The sequence below is a fragment of the Meles meles genome, chromosome 3 (assembly GCF_922984935.1).
Source record: "Meles meles chromosome 3, mMelMel3.1 paternal haplotype, whole genome shotgun sequence".
Classification (NCBI taxonomy): Eukaryota; Metazoa; Chordata; class Mammalia; order Carnivora; family Mustelidae; genus Meles; species Meles meles.
In genome coordinates this window covers 101770464-101791695 of record NC_060068.1, presented here as the reverse complement: position 1 = coordinate 101791695, position 21232 = coordinate 101770464, and positions in this window count along the sequence as shown.

The following is a 21232-nucleotide window of genomic DNA, read 5'->3' as shown; positions in this document are numbered from 1 at the left end:
ATGTCCAGCCACTAGAGAGGATGTCAGGGGGCTGGTGTAGAAATCTGTGAAAGATTATTGGCTCTGTGGCCATTGCTTCAGGAGAAGGAAATGGACTCAGCCTGGAAAAAAGTAAGAACAAACAGTAACCCTCTGCATCTCTCTCAAACCCAACTAAAATGCCTGGTGATTCAGTGTTGCCATGATTATAGCTGATGTTTCTTGTCCGCCAACTGGAACCTGAAGTCACACGTAGAAGGGAATTGGAGGAATTGTAGTTCCAAGATAGCTAAGTCAACACAGTATGCAGGCGGTATTCTGTGTGACTTTAGGTAATTCTTTAAACTTCCTGGGCATTTTTTCTCATCTGTACAGGAAATACAATAATAGTACTTACTCTGGAATGTTATTTTAGGATTAAATGATGTGCTTTATCTTATATAGTGCCTGGCATGTGCTGAGAGCTCAGAAAATCAGTTATTTTTTTCCCACATCTATAGTCTCTTGTCAGGGACTGCATATGCCCTCCCACGCCTGCTCCATCAACTGCTGTTTGCCTTTGCCCTTGAAGTTTTTTCTTTCTTTTTGAGATTGTATCAGCCTGCATTTATCTATCTATCTATCTATCTATCTATCTATCTATCAGAGAGAGAGAGAGACACACACACACACACACAGAGCACAAGCAGGGGGTGGCAGCAGGCAGAGGGAGAGGCAGGCTCCACAATGAGTAGGGAACCCCACAGTGGGGCTCTATCCCAGGACGCTGTGATCATGACCTGAGCTAGCGGCAGTCGCTTAACCTACTGAGTCACTCAGGGGTTCCTGTGTCCGCTTTTCTAAGCAAACAGTCAGGATAGGATGTTCTGCTCTCTGAGGCTATTCTAGAGAGGGTTGGCTCTGGATTCAGAAAGAGTAAATCAAAAAGATATTTCTCAATCAAAAGATAATCAAAGAGATAGTTTCTACTCTGCCCTGTAGGGGTTGCTAGATGATGAGACCTGTTCTCTAGGTGGCAGCTGAAGTCACCCGGGAAGAACAATATTCTGATCTTTGAACTGTATCTGTGCTTTTTGTAAAAGCATGATTGTTCAAGTGCTACAGTCTGTTCAAGACCGCACCCTGTCACGACCAGTCCACATAAGATGAGTACTTTCCTGCTCTTCTGGAGTATGTTCATGCTGCTAATGATCTTTCTTCCCTACTGTGCCCAGTTTGGGGAGGGTGTTAGGTCACTGCTATTTGTAGCTGATCCTAATTTTAACTGATTTGGGTAGACCAAGAAGCCCAGCTCACCAGAGATGGACTAAACTGAAGCTTATTTCAGATACTCCTCTTTTAATAGGTGAACTTTTCTACTACTGGCTCCCACATTAGTGTCGGAGCATTACTTGCTAGTAGTAGTAAATCTACTGCTAGCACTAACCTTTCCACAGGTCGGAGCACTGGGGCGGGTATCAACCCTCCATTGCCTGGATCTCCCAACGCCACGGTCCCGTGGCTGTTCTATGCAGGCTGGATTGTCTTAGACACTGATCGCAGTAGACATCTGAAAGGGCAGCAAAACTTCATTGGTCAAAATTAGTTTCAAGCTGTAGAAATGGAAAAGCTGGAATCTAAGGACCCAGGAGCAGCAGTGGAGTAAAAGTAAGAAGGAGTTGGGACCTATTAATCAGATCCAGTGTTCTTTGGTTTGCCAGGAAAGATGCAGTGTGTAGGTAGACCGTGTGCCAGGGAAGCCTAGAATTGGCCCTTTTCACATGAATTTTACTCCTAGTTTTCAGTTACACACCACAGCTGGAAGAGACACATGAAGCGTCTCTTAAGATTTACGTAACTGTTCGTCTTCTCTTAGAAGTCTTCTTGACCATCATATCTTGCCACATTTCCAGTCTCCTTTCCTTTCCCCACCTCCCCAACCTGAGTTGATAGAATTCTAACGTACTTTATGTGACAGTTAATTTTACATGTCAACTTGAGTGAGCTAAAGGATATCCAGATACCTGGTAAAACATTATTTCTGGCTGTATCTGTGGAACTGTTTCTGGAAGAGATTCACTTTTGAATTTGTGAACTGAGTAAAGCAGATGACCCAACCCAACATGAGTGGGCTCCATCCAATCCTTTGAGAGTGCAGATAAAACAAAAAAGTAGAGGAAGGACACATTATTTCTCTCTGCTTAAGCTGAGACATCCATCTTCTGTTCAGGGACACTGGTGCTCAGGCTCCACTACTGGCTTTCCTGGTTGTCCAGCTTGCAGATAGAGATCATGGGGCTTCTTGGCATCCATAATTGTAAAAGACAGTCTCTTTAATAAATCTTCTTTTATATGTATCTATGTATATCTTATTGGTTCTGTTTTTCTGAAGAACCCAAATATAGTTTGTAGTTGTTCAGTTCTTGTATATGGATCACACTCAATCTTCACAGGCCTGCTTTTATTGTTCCACACAACTTAAATTTTTGTTGTGATCTACTTGGGTGCAAAGACTATAGCTCTATACATCAAATGCACTGTAATTGGCTGCAGTGGAAGGACTAGACCATCCTTCCATATCCTGTATTATCATTTACTCCAGTGCAAAAACTGTGTGTCTACTGTATGCACAAATTTAGACTCCAAGAACCTGGAGCCTAAAAATTTTAATCAAACTGTTATCACTTGGCATGCCAAGGGACAACTTCATAAATAAACGATTCAAAATCTGAATGCAGAATTGCAGAAGGCAATGCAGTAACACAAAAAAAACCCCAATGCAGTTGATAATTAGATTCTTTACTTGCCTGTATGCAGAAGAATCTGTTCTTTCACTAGATCTTTTGGTTAATGGGCTTAAAGTAGCATCTGTGATGACTTACAATCAGCCTTGCATTGTTTAATCTGAAACTTTGGTTCTCATTTGTTTGATTAAATGCATAGAACTAGTAAAGATGTTAAAATGAAGGTAGTGTGTTTACCTACTACCCAACATGTAGATGAAAAGTAAAAAGTCTCTATCAATCAATTAGATGTTTCTGACACCAGCTGTACACACAATGCCAAGTAGCTGAACATTTGGAAACATCTGGCTAATTGACAGAATCTTCTTTTAAGCATCTAGATGTTTGATATCACATTGACTTGATGAACACAGAAGCTGCTCTCAAGATTTGGGGCTTGGAAATAATCCTCACTTAATAGAACTAACGCTGTGAATGGATATGATCTATATGAAAATGTAAAAAGTTTTGGAATTAAGACAGAACTTGTCCTTTAGTCAAAATCAGGTTTTAGGTTCTTTAAAATATTTTTGGGGGAGTGCCTGGTTGGATCAGTGGGTTAAACCTCTGCCTTTGGCTCAGGTCATGATCTCAGGGTCCTGGGATCGAGTCCCACATCGGGCTCTCTGCTCAGCAGGGAGCGTACTCCTCCCCTCCCCCTGTCTCTGCCTGCCTCTCTACCTACTTGTGATCTCCCTCCCTCTGTCAAATAAATAAATATCTTTAAAAAATGTTTAAAATATTTCTAGGAAAATGGAAGATTTGTCTTTTGGAAACCTGACTAGGTTGCCCTTGGATATGGCAGTGACTTTAGAGAGAACACTAAAGCCATGATCAATGAAAGAAATAGTTGATAAGCTATACTTCATTAAAAGTTCTGCTCACAAAAGACAATCTCAAGAGAACGAGAGGGCAAGCCACAGACTGGGAGAAAATACTTGGAAAAGATATATCTGATAAAGGACTGCTGTCTGAAATATATGACCAACTCTAAAAACCCAACAGGAAGAAAACAAACAACTTACATAAAAACGGGGCCAACGACCTGAGCAGATACCACACCAAAGAAGACACACAGATGGCAAATAAACATATGAGACGTTGTTTAAAGGTTTTCGCATCATCGGAGAATTACAAATGAAAACAGTGAGATGGGGCGCCTGGGTGGCTCAGTGGGTTAAAGCCTCTGCCTTCAGTTCAGGTCATGATCCCAGGGTCCTGGGATCGAGCCCTGCATCGGGCTCTCTGCTCAGTGGGGAGCCTGCATCCCCCTCTCTCTGCCTGTCTCTCTGCCTACTTGCGATCTCTGTCTCTGTGTCGAATAAATAAATAAAATCTGTAAAAAAAAAAAAAAAAGAAAGAAAATAGTGAGATACTGCTGCACACCTGTGAGAGTGGCCCAGACCTGCAACCCGGATCCCACTCTCTGCTGGCAAAGACAACAAAGGAAAAAATGACCTTAGAAACTTTGTTCCTTCTTAGTCCACCGCTGTCATCAGTTGAGGGAAATTCTGCCAGGGGAGCTCTTCACAGAGAGAATGCATGACTCCAGAAGAGTTACATAACCTTCGGTTAATGAGGTACAAAACTGATGTGCCTTGGCTTCCAAAGTTTTCCTCCTCCTCTGCTGTCAGGAGGCAGCGCGGTTCTTTGAGGCTTCAAGGCTCCAAGCATCCGCGTCCTCTTTAATTTCTTCCTCTTTGCCTTCAGTTTCCAGTCAGGGGGTAAGCGCTTTCTCTTGAGTCAACTTGCAGGTGTATTTCTTACCTTTTTCCTCTGCTCCTGAGATAGTTCAGATCATACCCTCTTTTTTCTCCAGAGTAAGTATTCAAGTTCTTTTTAATTATAAGAACCATTCATGTTTTTGGGGGTAACAAATTCAAAGCAAAAAAGTAAGATAAAAATGGAAGGTTTCCTTTTCTCTAAAGTTCCTGCCCAACTGTTGTTAACTGTGACAGTGTTTTTTTTTTTCTGATTTCCTTATGCTTTATTTGTGTAGTATTTATATTACCTCCATTTTTCAATGTCATATTTTCATATCAATGTATGCGTCATGATCACGAATTAGGTAGTATTTATTGAGGAATTGCTATGAGCCAGCAGTGAGTTCTGCATTTCATGTAAATGAAATTTCTCAAGCAGTCCCTGTGGTACTATCTGGTAAGTGACTAAACCAAAATTCTAACCTTGCCTGCCAAACTCCTGAGCCTCAAAGTTTACTCTTACTGTGCCCAAAAGTATTCGTTTTTTAAGAAAACAAAATCATGATGACATTATACTTGTATGCAATTTCCCTTTTTACTTTACAATGTGTTAGAGATAGTGAGCCTTATATCAAAATACCTCAGTCTTTTTAATAGCCATATATAGTACTGTATTGCATGGATGAATAATTTTTTAGTTAAAATATCCCCTATTGGGGCACCTGGGTGGCTCGGTTAAGCAGCTGCCAGGGTCCTGGGATTGAGCCCCATGTTGGGCTCCCTGGTCAGTGGAGAGCCTGTTTTTCCTTCTCCCTCTGCCTGCCTCCCTGCCTACTTGTGTTCTGTCTGTCAAATAAATAAATAAAATCTTTAAGAAAAAAAAAAACGAAAAATTTATCCCTTATTCTTTGACATTTCAGTAATTTCCTCTTTTTTCCCTATTATGAAAAAAATGCTATAAATATTTTTGTATACTTTGGTTGTGTTTCTGTTGGATAAGTGCATAAGAAGTAAAATCACAACAAATTCTATTTTCTGTTCTTTCAAATCTGTCTTTCTCATTCCTTCCAGATTTGTCACATGCAGCATGGTTCTGATCCCACTGCTTTGCTGCTCTGGGCTCCTTGGACTTTTGGATAACGTATAAACACCTTGCCTCTTCTGGCTACCAAATCTCATGTTTTATTTATTTATTTATTTATTTATTTATTTATTTTAAAAAAATCTTTGGATGCAAGCATGTGTGTGCATACAAGAGAGGAGGGGGATGGGGCAGAGGGAGAAGCAGACTCCCTGCTTAGCAGGGAGCAGAGTCAGGACTCCATCCCAGGACCCTGGTATCATGTCCTGAGCTGAAGACAGGTGCTTAACTCCCTGAGCCACCCAGGGGCCCCAAAATTTCATATGCTTTTAACCCAAACTCATCATACTCAATCCTCTTTCACCCACTTGGTGCTCTAATATTAACTATTCCCATTACTGCCTTAACCTGGAATTACCTTCTCCTCCACATTTTTGAGTGTGGTTCCTATTTACCACCAATTACTCCTTCCTTTGCATATGTCCCCAGCTAGAAATTATAGCTGCATAGTTTTAGATTCCCAAAGCATTAGATCTCTCTCTGTTTGCACTGCTATCGGGTCCTACCTTGAAAAAAAATTTAAGCTTTACGCCCAATGTGGAGCTTGAACTCAGGACCCTGAGATCAAGTGTCTCGTGCTCTATTCACTGAGGTAGCCAGGCAGCCCTGTCAGATCCTGCTTTGTAGTAGTGCTGATCTATAATACATCCTTCACCATTCTTCGGAAGTTCTAAAAAAGAAAGGGAAAAAAAAAAGAGGAAAGAAAATTCTTTGGGTGTGTTCCATGTCTAATATCCTATATTTCCCATGGCATCTCGTATTGGCTTGTTAATTAAGTGGTTATTTCATCAATTAATTTGAATTTAAATATGAAGACTACTATTTTCTCCACCTTATTTCTTTACATACATACTAATGATATGGAGCCATTTGAATATGATAATTTGCACTGCATACCTTTCTATGAAATAAACATTCACCTTTGAAGGAGGTCTTACTGCCCCTTCATAGCTGGTATGCTAAAAATTCTAAAAACTGGAATGTTTTGCCTGATATCACAAGGGGATTTCACACAGGTTTTTATACAGAATGGCACAGTTTGTAATCCTGATCTTCGGCAGCCGGAACCATGCCTCTCTCCCCACACTCCAGGAGATCAGACTGGGGATCAACACTTGATCTATGGACAGGCAATCTTGATGCCGGTCAGTATACAAGTGTCTGTTTCCTGAAATAAAAAATAAAGCAGAAAGGTTCTCCTTCAGAATTTGGAACTGGGAACTGTGAATCTGTGATGTTATTTGGAAAGCAAAAAATTCTGTGGGAGTGCATCAGTGCCCCGTAATATCAGGCTGCATAAAAGATGTACGAGGGAGTCATGTACAAGAAGCTGGTCCCTAAAGGCGTTTGGTATTACAGGCTGTCAAACCTACCCTTGAAAATCCCTTAAAATGGTGTCACCTTGGGACCAGCCTACTGTTTCTTGGTAAACTCAAAAGAGTGTGAGTTTTTCTATAGCTTTGGAACAGATTCGTGCATTTTCAGGAGAGCACCAGATGAAGGAGTTGGCTTTCACTTCAGGGCCATGTTTTACTGAAAATATGTACCTTTAAATGATAGAATTATACTTGGTACAGAAAGATCTTCGCAGTGTGTGAGTCACCTGGAAACTGAAGCTGACTGAGGGAACAGCAGTTTCAGGACACCCATCTTTTGCTCATTTCTGTGTGTGTATGCGTGTGCAGCACTGAGAGATGAATATGCAAAAGTTAAATCCACGCATATTTTGGCTCCAGGGTAGAGAATGGGAGAAATCCAGCAGAGGGAGGAAGTGGAGGAGTTTGGCAGGGGAGGAGCATTGCCATGAGGTAAAGGCTATGAAGCCCCTGGGGGGACACAGGAGAGCAGGCGATCCCTCAAACTGGCTTAAATTGAGAACAGTCCTGTTGTGAGCTGTACTCTGTGCCTATCTTTAAAGGCCCCTTCCTTGAGATGACCTGACAGACTCCCTTTATTACAACTAACTTATCCAGACTCATCAGTTAAATGACACAGGCACTGCTTCTTGATTTCTCCTGAAATTTCTGTCCATGAACATGCTTCTGGGTGGTAAGAACAGAAGAACAACTATGGAAAGTGTTTACCGCTGTATGCTTTCCAGAAAAATTATATATTGGCATTTCTGGAGCGATTATGTTTGCAAAGAGGTTAGAAGGTAGCACAATAAGAGAACAGACAATTAGTGTTTGGACAAAATAGTGTTACCTTGCCCAATTTTGCTTGCTTGTTTGCTTTTTTCTTTCTCTCTTTCTTTTTGGTACATAGCGTATCTAATGTGCTTTATAGGTACCCGAAGTTACCTTTCAAGGTAATTTGGACCAATTTCAGTATTTTCAGCCATAGATGAATCATATTTTGTGTCGCCTCGTGCATATCACAGCAAAACAACTTTCACTGTAAAATAAAATGCTTTATTTTTTTTTCCCCATGGAAAGCAAATGTATACTTTCAAATGGTCAGATCATAGTCAGCTTTGAATAAATCCGGTTCCCTGTTCTTTGTGAGAAGCTTGTACAGTGAACATTCTGGGATTTAATCAGCAAACAGTAGTGGAGAATTAGCTTAGAAAAATAACCTTCTCCAACGCATCTGCTCCTTAGACAGACACTGTGTACTGCAAGGCGACATCAGACCTCAGAAGGAAAAACAGGAAGGCTACCAGGGAAAGGGTGGCCAATCTGGACTGCCTTGCGCAACATCTGCTGGGAGTCGACAAAGTGCCCGGCGAGGCACAGCCTGGATTACACCGATCACCTGCAGTGCCAGCTCCCTGGCCAGTGGGAAGTGGTTTCTAGGTCTACTGGGTTGGTGCCGAGAGCAATGCGGAAAATTCTTGGAGCAAGAGAAGGAAAATAGCTTTGGATGTGCTTGGCAACAAAAAAGATCTTCGTACAAACTTTCATTTTCTTTCCTTGGAGAACATTGGTCTTGTGATCTGGGATGAGATGGTTTTTCTTCATTTGCCAAAAGCTTAGATTGGAACCCGCACACACGCACTCACATTTCAACTGAGAAGTCTAACTGGCTCATGCTGCTTCATTTTCGAGGAATAAAAAAGCCTTCTCTCTGAGGTACTTTACAGTAGAAACAGGTCATCAACCATAATAGCCTCTTTTGTTGCAATATCTCTTTCCTCCAAACCAATAACTTCTGTTTCCCATGAATGCACTTGTCCCCTCTTGCCTAAAATGAAAGCCAACCGGTCTTTGCTCTCCACTGATCAGTCATCACACTGGCTTATCATCTGCATTCAGACAGATTCCGTTGATGATTTTGGCAAAACTATTTTTGTTTAGGAAACCAGAATCCGGAAGTGTCTCTAGAATATTCAAAAATGGAGTTCGACCAACGAGTGGGGAAGCCAGACTTGATCAAGAGGCTCATTTGAATTAGCATACATGATTTCTAATAAGAAAACTAGTCAGAAGACAGAGAAACAGGGAATGAAATGAAATGTCTATTGACATGGAACAGCAGTATAATCCCACAGTGTGCCAGTTCTTTGGTGTTTTGTGTAGGTTTTCTCATTGGTCCTCGAAAGTTCCTGTGAGGAAGGAATTACTATGCATTTTCCTGGCTCAGAGATACTGCATAATCTGCCTAAAATTAAATTACTTAGTAAGTATAAAAATTTTGTGTGATTCCAAATCTTAAGACTTTCCAGTGTATAGAGTGTTATTAATTGTTCAATAATCAAGTTATTGAGTGTCGTTCTGGGCCAGGCATTTGTCTGGCAGTGGGGAGAGAGTGGTGAGGAACAGTTCACATTCGGTCCTCAAAGTGACAAAGGCCCTGTGGGGAAATCTAATCTAATCTAATCTAATCCAATCCAACTCAGGGAATTAACATACAAATCTCCTGCTAAACTTTGAAGGTGCATTCTCTAAACCATTAAAGTTTGGCTCTGAATCTGGGTATAAATCAGGGTCCTGTGGTTTCTAGCGGCAATCTGTTTTCTGCCTCTGGAAAATAGCATTCTTAATAATAGTACTTCCTCCAGAGGAATATTTTTTTAAGGATTTTTTTTTTTTTTTTTTTTTTAAGGATGGTAGTGCACAGAGTGCTTAGTATATCACCTTGCACAGAGGAAAATCCCCACAAAAGGTTGTTATTGTTGATTGGGATAGGGATGATGATGAAGGTTCTGGACTATTACTACAACCACAGAAGGGCACCATTTTCATTCCGAGAGGAGAAGACTATCTGAAGCAAAACAAACAATGCTGTACTTTAGAACCCAGGGCTCTATCACAAGGGGGGGTGTACCTGGTCCCAAAGAGATACTTAAAAATCAGTTACACTAGACCACTGGGTAACTGGAAGGGTTTTCAGGGACCACAAAGGCATGAGCCCCTCTTCTTGGCTCATCTCTGCAAGTCCTTGGCCATGTGTGTGACTTCTGCAGAGACACAGGGATGGTGTGGAGACTCCCTGTTGCTTTGTGCCTCTGTGGGGCTGGAGACCTGACTTTCACCTGTGCTCTGCCAGTCCTCCCTCATGGAGGACATGAGGTGGGCTTGTGACAGAGCCTGGCAGCCCAGCCGTGAGATGCCAGATGGGAAAGAGGGTGGTATAAAGACTGCTTGGGTTTGAGTTGGGACCTAGGGAAGGTTTAGAAATTTTGGCTCAATGGATGGATATAAATCTTCAGATTGTCTTGCTAGGTTGTCATGTTCACGTTGACACAGGTTGTTGTGAATTCCCAAATTTGAAAAGACTGGGTGGGCTGGACACTCTCTGCTGGCATAGCTCGTAGATCCTGCCCCTTGTCATTGAGAGCAGCACAATCTGGCGGCTTCGTCACTTGCTAATTAATAAATACACAGGTGTTAGAGATGGGCGCTTTTTTTTTTTTTTTGTCACTTACCTCCCCTAAGTGAGTTATGGGCTTAGGACAGATTCACCTTCCCTGCAGTCTTTTGCTAACATCTCTGTTCAAGGACACAAGGAGATCTTGAGATCTAAAACATTTAACCTCCCTGTTGCCTGAGTCTCCTCAACTATGAAATGGAAACAGTCACATCTGTCCAGATGCTCTTGTGAGACTGTTTTAAAATAATGAATGTGACCCCTGCAGTTAGAACAAATATCGCTAAATTTTTGGAGAACTGATGGCACCATTCACTTTTTCTCTGTTATATTATAGTGATTTGTTTTTTTAATCCCTCTGTCTCACCTTCTTTGGCAGACCACTATACATCCCTTGAAGGTTAGGGATCTGTTCCATTTCTATACCTTCCTCCCACAACTCTACCTGATTTTTAATTCTGTTTTTTCCCCCTTTAATAAACATTTGAGTAATTTCTATGTGCCATATATATGTAGCTGGAAAACTTGCTCTCATTTTCCTTCCACATGTATTGGCTGCTTCAAGGTCAGGCTTAGGTGATGAGGAAGCTGATTGAAGGGAGGAGTTCAATTTCTTACACAGCCGGTATGTTGTTGCTATTGTTGTTTATAAACTTTTGCTTTTAAAATGGTTTCAGTGGCTAAAATGAACAAGTCAGGAAATGACAGATGCTGGCGAGGATGCGGAGAAAGGGAACCCTCCTACACTGTTGGTGGGAATGCAAGCTGGTGCAACCACTCTGGAAAACAGCATGGAGGTTCCTCAAAATGTTGAAAATAGAATTACCCTATGACCAGCAATTGCACTACTGGGTATTTACCCTAAAGATACAAACGTAGTGATCCGAAGGGGCACATGCACCCGAATGTTTATAGCAGCAATGTCTACAGTAGCCAAACTATGGAAAGAACCTAGATGTCCATCAACAGATGAATGGATAAAGAAGATGTGGTATATATACACAGTGGAATACTATGCAGCCATCAAAAGAAATGAAATCTTGCCATTTGTGACGACGTGGATGGAACTAGAGGGTATGATGCTTAGTGAAATAAGTCAATCGGAGAAAGACAACTATCATATGATCTCCCTGATATGAGGACGTGGAGATGCAACATGGGGGGCTAGGGGGATAGGAGAAGAATAAATGAAAAGAGATGGGATTGGGAGGGAGACAAACCATAAGTGACTCTTAATCTCACAAAACAAACTGAGGGTTGCAGGGGGGAGGGGGTTTGGGAGATGGGGAGGGGGTTATGGACATTGGGGAAGGTATGTGCTATGGTGAGTGCTGTGAAGTGTGTAAACCTGGCGATTCACAGACCTGTACCCCTGGGGATAAAAATACATTATATGTTTATTAAAAAAAATAAGAAATAAAATATTAAAATGGTTTTCAATTTAAAGAAAAGTTGTGAAGATCGTACAGAGAGTTCTCTGTATTCCCTAATGCTAACGTCTTACTATAACGTCATTACTATAGAGTACATTAATTGCTATCCACCAAACTCCACACTTTATTCAAATTCCATGTATCTTCTTGCTAATGTCCTTTTTCTGTGTAGGCTCTCATCCAAGATACCACTTACATTTAGCTGATAAACCTTCTCTGCCCTGTGAAAACTTCTCAGTATTCCTTGCTGTTCATGACCTTAAAAAACAATGCCCCTCAACTTGGGTTTGTCTGACATTTTTCTCATGACTAGATCAAGGTTATGCATTTTGGAAAAGACTGGAGAAGTAAAGGATCCTCATTAGATCATCTCAGGGTATGTGCTATGGACGTGACTTTTTACTGGTGATGTTAATCTTGATTGTATAGCCAAGGTAATGTTCACCAGGTTCTGCATTATAAAGTTGTTGTTCTTCCCTTTTCTTTATTCTTTGAAAGTAAGTCATTCAAGGAGGTGGGTAGGGGAGAGGTAAGCTTTCTTTCATAGCACATGTGTAAATTATTTGGAATTTTCCTGTAAAAAAGATTTATTTCTTTTCCACCTTTATCTATTATGTATCTCTCATCTTTCATATATCTACCTATCTGTCACATATTCATTCATTTATTTATATCTGTATGGATTCATGTGTATTTATTTTATACTTTGTGGTATAATATGATGCTACTTTTATGATTTATTTTGTTGCTCAATTGTTCCACCTTTGGCCACCGGCTGTTTCTTCAGATTGGCCCTTATGTCCCTTTGACAAGCCCCCATCCTTTTGATTTTGGAGTGCTTCTTTACTTATACACACTAAGAGATTTTTTTAAGATTTTATTTATTTATTTGACAGAGCTCACAAGTAGGCAGAGAGGCAGGCAGAGAGAGGGGGGAAGAAGCAGGCTCCCCACTGAGCAGAGAACCTGATGTGGGGCTCGATCCCAGGACCCCGGGATCATGACCTGAGCCGAAGGCAGAGGCTTTAACCCACTGAGCCATCCAGGTGCGCCCACACTAAGAGATTTTTTAAGATCACCTTGTATTTTCCTGCCCTGACCTGATAATGAGCTATTTGTCCAAGGAGCCCTGGTTCCTTTTATTGGAGAATAGTATTCAAAACCAGAATCTGGGTGCTCAGTATACTTAATTGGTACTGGGGTGTCACAGATTTTAGGCCCTTCAGTGGCTGGTGTAATTTTAATCCAGCATTGAGTTCTCTGTGTATTGGAAGCTTAACACTGGTCTCTTCTCTCTTAGAACATGCTTGTGTGTTCCTCAGTGGTCCTTCCACTGGAGTCAACCAAAAATGACTTCATTGGGGCGCCTGGGTGGCTCAGTGGGTTAAGCCTCTGCCTTCAGCTCAGGTCATGATCTCAGGATCCTGGGATCGAGCCCTGTATCGGGCTCTCTGCTTGGCAGGGAGCCTGCTTCCTCCCCTCTCTGGCTGCTGCTCTGCCTACTTGTAATCTCTCTCTCTCTCTCTGTAAAAAAGAAAAAAAAAATTAAAAAAAAAATGACTTCATTATTGGCAATGGGGACTATTGATGATTTTTAATTAATTACTTCTTTATTTTCTTATAAGTTTTTAAATTCCTGTTAACATGCAGTGTAATATTCGTTTCAGATGTAGGATTTAGTCATTCATCACTTAAAGACAACACCCAGGGCTCGTCACAGCAAGTGTCCTCCTTAATACCCATCACTCATTTAACCCAAACCCTGTCTCACTTCCCTGCCAGCAGTTTGTTCTCTACATTTAAGAGTCTGTTTCCCGATTTGCCTCTCTTTCCCCACATTTTCAACTGTTTTGTTTCTTAAATTCCATATATGAGTGAAATCATATGGTATTTGTCTTTCCCTGACTGCCTTCTTTCGTTTAGCATAATACACTCTAGCTCCATCAGTGTAGTTGAAAATGGCAAGATTTTGCTCCTTTTTATGGCTGAGTAATAGTCCATTGTATGTATATACCACATCTTCCTTATCCATTCACCAGTCAGTGGACATTTGGGCTCTTTCCATGATTTGGCTATTGTAGATAATGCTGCTATAAACATTGGGGTGCATGTATCCCTTTGAATCAGTATTTTTGTATCCTTTGGGTAAATAGTAGAAAATTGCTGGATCACAGGGTAGTTCTATTTTTAACTTTCTGAGGAACCTGCATGCTGTTTTCCAGTTTCCATACTGCACCGGTTTGCATTCCCATCGACAGCACATGAAGGTTCTTTCTTTATATCCTCACCAACAATTATTGTTGCTTGTGTTGTTGATTTTAGCCATCCTGACCAACGTGAGGTGGTATCTCATTATGGTTTTGATTTGTATTTCCATGATGTTGTCGAGTGATGGTGAGCATCTTTTCATGTATCTCTAGGTCACACTGATGATTTTTAAATGTGGTATAATAATGAAAGCTGTCTTTCAGTAATATCACTTTTTTACAAATTTGGGGGATAAAATGGAGTAGAGAATGGAGTAACCAGGTTGGTTAGGAAATTAATGGTTTAGGTTTAGTGTTGTGAAAAAGAAGAAGTCTGGAAAGGATGGTTATTGTGAAAACCAAAAGAAGCAAGACACACATAAGAAATGTTAATTAAAACTGTTGAAGATCTGGGTGTTCTCAGGAACTTCTTGCCATGATTGTATTCTTGAAGGCTCTTCTTATACCCAATTCTGCTATTACTGCAATGTGTAAGTTGGGACAACTTCTAACCCCAGTCAGACTCTCAGGCCATCTACAATAGGAGATTTACAGAATGGTTCTTACAGTCTGGAGCTCTTGGGGTTCAAGTCTCAAGACTTGGTTGTTCTCAGCTTCTCCATTTTAGTAGTATAAGACATTCTGCTATTTCCATGTAGACAGTGGGTAGATCCAGGTAGGGTGTATGACTGGATACCAATGATGGTTCATAATTGCTCTTGTAATATTGATCCTCTATTTGGCCATTTTCTGTGTCTTCTAAGAGGAAGGATGAAGAAAAATACTTGAATAAGACGTTGATGATTTTGTGAGGGTGAGATTGTGCCATGTAATAGCATCTGGGTCTCAGGTAGTTCTTCATGAGAGATGAGTTTTTATCTCTCTAGCCCAAGTGTACAGTTTTTGTTTTTGTTTTTGTTTTTGTTTTTTTTTTTTTTTTTTTTTTTGACTGATTGATATAAAGGTCTTTAAAAGCCTAGGAAGGGAGTTTATATTTGGTCTTCTAAGACTGCTCTTGCTGCCCAAATGCAGTCTGCAGGGTAGCAGCTGAAGCTTCACCTGGGAGCTTGTTGGAAGTACGAAGGATCAGGCATCATCTACTGAATAAGAATAAGAACCTGTATTTTAGTAAGATACCCAAATTATCCATATGCACATTAAAGTTTGAGATGCCATGGTCTAGACTACTGGTCCACTAACTTAGCTATATATGAGAATCATTTGGAGAGTTATACAAAATACTGATGCTTGGATCCATTTCCAAAGATTCTGATGCAATTGGTATTGAATGTGATCTGAGTATTTATATTTCTAGAACATCACAGTATGCAGCAAAATTCAAGAATCACTATTGTATGCCAATGGTTCTCCATTCTAGTTGGACATTTCAATCCATTAAAATGTTTAAATACAACAACAAAAAAGATGGGTGGGTCCCATCATTTATTAGAGGAGGTCATCGAGAGGATATTGACCTGTGAGGTGGAGCCGGACAACTGGGGGCTCCTTACCCCCTCCCATTCCTTGGAATGTACTGCCCCCTGTTCCCACTCTGAAAGGTGTTTTTAAGGAAATGGTTTCAAGAGAGCACTGTATTGTTGAGATCATCTGAATTGTATATGTGACTGAAACAAGGTAATTCCTCTATATAAATTATTAAGATTCTGAGAGTGGGTGTGGAGATGTACTTAAGTGTCTTGTGGTTGCCCAATACAGCCTCATGTGTAATTCCCCTTGCTTATTAAACCTGCCACCTACCAATCTAGAATGGTCTGCCTCTTTCTTTAGTCTCTCCTGTCCTCCCTATATGGGGGCAGTTTGTAAACCAACAGTTGGCAAAGCAGCAGGTAGACCAAAGAAATGGGTCTTTGAAGAGAGTTACCCTTGGGGGAAATTTCCAGTTGGTCTTCATCTTCTATGTGGGGAGAGGTAGCTAACCTGTTAGATATTTATGGACCACTGTGTGAGTACAAGGATGCCCTGAAAACACCAGCTGATCTAATGTGTTTGTTTGAGGGACTGCACACAGCACTGAGGCAAAGAAGGGAAACAAGGGGCTGCCACAGTGGGTCTTTACTGTAACAGTTATGTAACTTTCTATACTTGCCTTTGAAGTATTTGTCACTTTGGTCAAATAGATAACTATTGTTTCACAGTGACTTAGGATCGATCCTATTTAATCAAGTGTTTTTAAAATGCTTTAATATTTCTTATAAAATTCTCCCAAATTAAACTATCGATGAAGTCTTTTTAACATTGAACTGACTGGGATTTTCGAGAGTCCCTGGAACATTTCAAAAGATTTATTGTCTTTGTTAATTAAAAAAAAAAAAAAACCCTGATATTAAACTAGATCTATTTGATAAGTTAAATTGCATGGAAGCATTGTCAAATAAGAAGTGATGCTAAACTTTCTTAGGTTATATTTGTATAGATATAAATGCTCCAGAGATTATATGAAGTTCCTAAAAATCTAATATGTCCTGAGATAATGTTATTAGTCATAATTCTAGTTATTATTTTAAAAAGGATATCACAGAAATAACCAAATCCCCTTGTCGATTGCATTATAATAAACTCATCAGATCTCTAACCATGACCACTTTTTAAATCGTTTGTCATTCACAAATCGTTTTTGTTTTACTCTGATGTTTTTGTAAAAGTGTTCCTGTAAAAATGATTCATCTTCAAGGAGATTCATGGAACGGACCAACAAGTGCAGGTTTCTGATAACTAAGATCATACCACTGAACTGAATTAAGAATTTACAGAACTCTAATGGAAAAGCTAATGAGGATGATTATAATTTTTAAAACTTTTTCTTTCAAACATGATTGGTTCTTTTTATTTTTTTTCAGATTTAAGAAAACTTTTTTCTTTTAAATTATTAGCAATTTACTAACATATAGCTTTGTGAACAAAGATGAATCTTCTTTTTTTTTTCTTTCTACCTGATCCCTCTAGAATTTGGAAACTCAGAGAGTATTGTTACTTTCACGGTGATGTAGTTATTTGCACAAGTTCAATTAAGAATCTGTTCTTGTGGGGCGCCTGGGTGGCTCAGTGGATTAAGCCGCTGCCTTCGGCTCAAGTCATGATCTCAGGGTCCTGAGATCGAGCCCTGCGTCAGGCTCTCTGCTCCGCAGGGAGCCTGCTTCCTCCTCTCTCTCTGCCTACCTCTCTGCCTACTTGTGATCTCTCTCTCTGTCAAATAAATAAAATAAAAATCTTAAAAAAAAAAAAAAAGAATCTGTTCTTGTAATGAAAAAGAACTGCAGCAACCAGTGGGCTGAACTCAAAAGTGTTTTGGCTGGTGATCGCTCTTATACCCTGGCTGCTAACGCTTGGCAGGGATGGTTGGGATGTTCTAAAGGGATTAACCCTATAGTTTGGACAATGGAAAGGCAAGAAATGGATGACGCCCTTATGACGTCAGGATATGTGGAAAGACATTTGGGCTCTCCTGCAAAAGCCTGAGGAGGTCCTCATCTTTTCCATGTCCTGGCTCAAAAGGTGTTGACACATCCTGGCCATCATTTTCCTTTCTCAGGTATGAGATCTAGCAACTGATTCTTCAGTAGATAGAGCGAAGTGGGTGCATAGAAAAAGCAGCTACTGTAACACCTTAGTGGGATGGCATATTGTGAAGAGTGTTGGATTGCTATTGAAATACAGTGTTGTTAATAGCATGCCCTGTGTGTTCTAAAAAACACCCGAGGCAACTAATAAAAGAATGTGAGCCCACCACCAGAGTCTCCAACCAGTGAGGAATTGGCAAACTGATAAGATGTCGCTTGAACTACATGGGTCTGAAATGTGAGGGGCCATTTATACACCTGTTTTTTCAATAAATACAGTCTAATAACATACATGTGTTTGCTCTTCCTTACCTTTTTCCCTACATTTTCTTCTCTCCAGTTTGCTTTATTGTAAGAATATGATATAGTATATAATGCATATACCATGCAAAAAGTGTTAATTGACTTTCTCTTTTTAGTAAGGTGCTGGGCAATACTATGCTATTAGTAATTACGTTTTGGGGGAGTCCAAAGATATGTGTGACTTCTTAACTGTGCAGGGTCTCAGTGCTCCCTGAGTTGTTGGAAGGGTCAACTGTATTGGTCCTTTCTCCGAGAAAGGGTTTTACAAAAAAGTCTTCCTTGGTTTGTATGGATACTGCCTGGCCCAAGGCAAGCTTCCCTTTTGCCATGCAAAACAGGCTGCCACTATTAGGGGATTAAAGGTGTTAAGTACCATGTACAGATCTTCTTGTTGAATAGATAATGATCAGGGGTCACATTTCAAAGGTCATGATATGGGAGTTTGGACAAAAGAACATGACATTGAATGTAGGTTCCATGTCCCCTATCATTTGCAAGCAGCAAGTTTAGTAGGAAGAATAAAATATTAAAGCAGCAGATTAAATTACTTATGAGTAAAATCACGTTAACCATGTGGAAAAAAGTGCTGTCCCAGGCTTTCATACATTCAAATAATCAACCAGTAAGGCCTGTTGTCCCATATGCCAAACTGGGGACCCCTACTGAGATACCCAGTACCATAAAGGTATAGAAATCATGGTAAACAGCCATTGCCCTGACTCTCACCGTGGATCAATATCCTATGTGCTGAGAACACCAAGTCCCATCCTGCCTGGGAAAAGCACCATGTGCTGGAATTTACAATGGGACATCCACCAGAATAGATGAGTTACTCTGTGACCATGGCTAAAGGAGGACTGTTCAACCTTCCATGGGATCCTCTTGTCTTGTTGCAAGGCAGTCCTGTTGAAATGAACTACACCTGCAATAGAACATGCCCTACTGGAAGAAGGGAGGAAGCAGAAGTCCTGGTCTTACCTATAGGTCGCTCAGTCCCTTTCCTCACACCTCCAACCTGGCCTCCCCTGCTCAGCATGTATAGCATGCACAACATGGTCAGATTCCTAAAGCTACAGCTATACTAGCATCTAAAGATCAGACCACAGGTGTAATTTTTTTTTTTAAGATTTATTCGTGTATTTAATTTATGAGAGGAGAGAGAGGGTGCGAGAGAGCACAAGCCAGGGGAGGGGCAGAGGCAGAGGGAGAGAGAGTCTTTAATCAGACTCCCCACTGAGCACATATCCTGACATGGGGCTCAATACCAGGACCCTGAAATCATGACCTGAGTTGAAACCAAGAGTCAGAGGCCTAACCAACTGAGCCACCCTGGTGCCCCCACAAATTTAATTCTTACTGAAGGAGAACTCCCCATAACTGTTCCTACTAAATATCTGTCTTGTTGACTTTGAACTTCTGCTAGATGGGGTATCCAGCCATGGGATGAGCACCTGATAGAAATATCTTCCTATAATGGGCCCACATGTATGCCCAGCAAAGGAATCAGTCCCACTTCGTGTTTTTCGGCAGCTGACCCACTGTAGCTTGTCAGGATTTCCATGGCTGGTGTCACCACTCCAGGGGCGGATTTGGAAGCCCTGAAACAGTACATTAATGAAGAACAAGCTAAGACTAGCATTCTTTTTTTTTTTTTTTATTTGACAGACAGATCACAAGTAGACAGAGAGGCAGGCAGAGAGAGAGGGGTAAGCAGGCTCCCTGCTGAGCAAAGAGCCCGATGTGGGGCTGGATCCCAGAAGGGATCATGACCCGAGCCGAAGGCAGAGGCTTTAACTCACTGAGCCACCCAGGCACCACCACAGTAATATAGTCTCAACTGGTCAGTCAGGGCAGCACCCAGGAAGGAATCTGTCACATGGGCCCTCTCCATCCTCCAAAGACAGATGGAGTAATCCAGCGAATAAGATCTTCCTGCTTGTCCCACTAAGAACAGGTACACTCAGGTCAATGTTTGTTCTTTAATACTAGGAACAAAGAAATCCCCCTAAACAGAACCAACCCAGCTGCACCAGGGGTATAAAATGGATATTGCCGGAATTGTGTAGTCATTCTGTCACATTAAAGGATAATGCCTGGGGACACCTGGCTGACTCATGCAACTCTTAATTTTGGGGTTGTGAGCTCAAGCCTCATGTGGGGTGTAGAGATTACTTAAGCATAATATATTTTTAAAAAGGAAAAAAAGGATAGCAACTGGTGTGGCGCTGCCTGGCTGTGCCTCCTGCGTATTTATTTGGTAGTCCCTAGTAGGACCCAGCTGTGTAGCACAAATCTGGGGCTGTAGCTTCCACCTGGGTGGTTGGCCACTGTACCCTGGGTTTTCTGTGAGCACGGGGGAGACTCTACCGTGTAGTAACAAAAATTACCAGCCTTCCTCTCCCCAAGGCCAACTGGGCACGTACCAGTTCTCCACTGGTACAATAATTTGCCACCTTTGTTCCCTCCACTGGACTGGAGGCCATTATAGAGACATCGAAGTCCTTACTAAATACGCCTGAAAAGCCTTCGGTGATGGCTGGCAAAGCCTTTCTGTACTGACCACGGAAATGTCTTCAGTGAGAAAAGCTGTCCTCTAAAATAGGATTACCCAGTTAGGGAGAGGGGAGGGAAGGGGATCCTCACACCAATTTTAATGCTCTCTTGGACTGTACCCCCCTGCCAGCCCCTCACATGTTCACCAACCAGGAAGGTCTCTGAATCCTGTCCTGTGGGGTTTTTGTGGGTGTTTCATTACACAGGCACTACTGATAAATCATTGGCCACTGGTACTAATTCAATCTCCAGTCCCTCTCCCCTCCTGGAGGTCAGTGGGGGTGGTACTAAAAGTTCCAACCTTCCAAGTCAAGTTGTTAGTTGTCCTGGCAACCAGACCCCTTTCAGGTGGGGTCCATTAGTTACTTCACTAACATAACATAACAAAAGACACCTTCCTTCCCCACCCATCTCATCCTGTAGGAAATTCCAAGAGTTTTAAGAGCTTTGTACTAGAAATGTGGGAGAAGATCAAATATGTATTTCTTATAAATTACAATGTTACAGATGGCCTAGGATATTATTACTGACTCACTGACCTGTGCTATTATCCAAACAGAATGTTGTGTTCATATCTGATGAATCTGCTAACGTTTCTTCCTTATTAACTCACCAGAGGACAAAGGTGAACACCCTAAGGTCCTAAGTGGACACAGGTGAACACCCTAAGACCCTAAGTGATCCAAGTCCCCCTACCCCTCGTCCCCAGCCTGGAGAACTTAGTA